Source organism: Rhineura floridana, chromosome 2 (assembly GCF_030035675.1).
Source record: "Rhineura floridana isolate rRhiFlo1 chromosome 2, rRhiFlo1.hap2, whole genome shotgun sequence".
NCBI classification, from domain to species: Eukaryota; Metazoa; Chordata; class Lepidosauria; order Squamata; family Rhineuridae; genus Rhineura; species Rhineura floridana.
In genome coordinates this window covers 92,875,605-92,877,843 of record NC_084481.1, presented here as the reverse complement: position 1 = coordinate 92,877,843, position 2,239 = coordinate 92,875,605, and positions in this window count along the sequence as shown.

Below are 2,239 nucleotides of genomic sequence, written 5' to 3'. Positions count from 1 at the left end.
CTAACCAGTGCTGAATAGAGGGGAACTAATACTTCACGCAATTTGGAAACTATACTTCTGTTAATGCAGCCTAATATAGCATTTGCCTGTTTTGCAGCCACATCACACTGTTGGCTCATATTCAGCTTGTGATCAACAACAATTCCAAGATCCTTCTCACATGTCGTACTGCTGAGCCAAGTATCCCCCATCTTATAACTGTGCATTTGGTTTCTTTTTCCTAAGTGTAGAACTTTGCATTTATCCCTGTTGAATTTCATTCTGTTGTTTTCAGCCCAATGCTCCAGCCTATCAAGGTCCCGTTGAATTTTGTTTCTGTCTTCCACTAGCTATGCCCCCCAATTTGGTATCATCTGCATATCTGATAAGCATGTTCTGTTGTTTTTGCAGGCTTTAGGTCCTTCCCCGCCTCCCTTCTCTTCCTGTCTTTGTTCTCAGTTACTTAGTAATGGCTCCCTGAGTGGAAGCCATGTGGCTACTTCAGCAAGTATGATTTTACCTCTCTGTAGTAATAAACACTATGTTTCTTTATTCTTTCAACTGGTAGTTTTTGTATTAGCAAAACTGGAGATTAATTTTAATCACTGCTTTTTTATATAACAATAATTAATACTGCAGAGAAACTGGAATTTTTTTTTTGGCCATTTGAGAACCGTCCTGAGCAAAAGGATACTCCCTTTTTACTTTGGATGCTTCCACACTCTGATTAGGTATTACAACACCCATCTAGTACTGGGGAAAACAATTATCTGGAGTCCTGTGCTTTTAAGAGCTAAACGGCAAAATTATGCAATGTTAATACACGTTCTGGAATTACCTTGTAGCAATGTCATTCTAGGCTAGCATTTTCTGGAATGCCAGTCTAGTTCTTAATGCTGTGCATAGTTTTACATTACTTTATATTGTTTCAGGTAATATACTGAACATAGGGACTATCTGATTCGCAAGGAGTTTAGCTCCACAGAGATTTCTGTGGGTCAGGAAAGCAACTACTCTGCTTGAGATAAAAGTTGGCTAGGTGAACATTTGTTTGACAGTCAAGGAACAAGTGGCCTATTTGAAAAGTGTCATGACCTAAACACTTTTAAGTAAGGAACGGTCTCCTTTCTCCAGATGCTTTGGTAAAGACAAACTGGTATTATAGATTGGGAATATTACGTTGCTGCTGGAACACTGAAAAGGGATGGCTTTGTGGCTAAAAGTGTGGGAAATGGGCTGGAGGGCGTACACAATAAAACTACAATTTGTGTGTATCTCTACTTATACCCTGGATATTACAATATGTATTTATTTTTTTAATGCAACAGATGAAGTTGCACTGCTTTCCCATCAGCGCCCCATGAAGGTGGGAGTGGCGTCACCAACAGAATGTCTGCCTATTGCTTAGTTTTTAAAGAAACAAGCTGCAAGTGCTAACGGATAAGCCCGGATTATAATGGCGCAATTGCACCAGGGCCCACGTCTGCGAGGGGTTCTCTTGCCTACCGGACCATTGTCATTTCACCCCTCTTCAGTCTCAGGAGGGGCAGTGTGAGGATCCCACCTCAGATCACTACCTGTCAGGTCCCTCCATTCAGGATCCTGGTTTTTATTTGTTCTCTCACCGGCTCTAGCACAGATCTCGCAGGATCCCACTGCTAGGCAGCACCACCAGCCACTCCCTATTTCACAATATTGCCTGGGGACTTTGCCATAGTCTCCTTCTGGCTTATTGTTACTTAGTGTCTGGGTGCACTTGCAGGCCACAACCCCCCTGTATCTTTGTGCCAATAAAGCATACAGCCCTGGGTTGCCCTGGATACTTGATGATAGACTATCTCTTCACCGCTGCCACCACTGATACTGTTTCCCAACCTTGGTAATTACCCTGCCCACCCTTCTGGTCTGTGAAAGCCCCAGCCCAGGATCAGGCTTTTGGTAAACCAATAAAACATTTATTTATAAACACCAGGAAATATCAAGATTACTTTAGGTGTATTTAACAAGCGTATGGTTTCATATATTGTGTTCCTCTTTATGTTTCTAGTCATATATAATCTACCTCAATACCAGCCAAATATAATCCAACCGAACTCCCTCTCTCAACTGTCATCCTCTCATTTATACTTTCAGCCACTCAAACGCTCAGCCAATCACAATACAGCATTCTCTAGCATTCTAGCCCATGTATTCCCTCCTCTCACTCACTCTATTTACCACATTTACCCTACAAAACCTGCACCTACCATATTTACAGTAA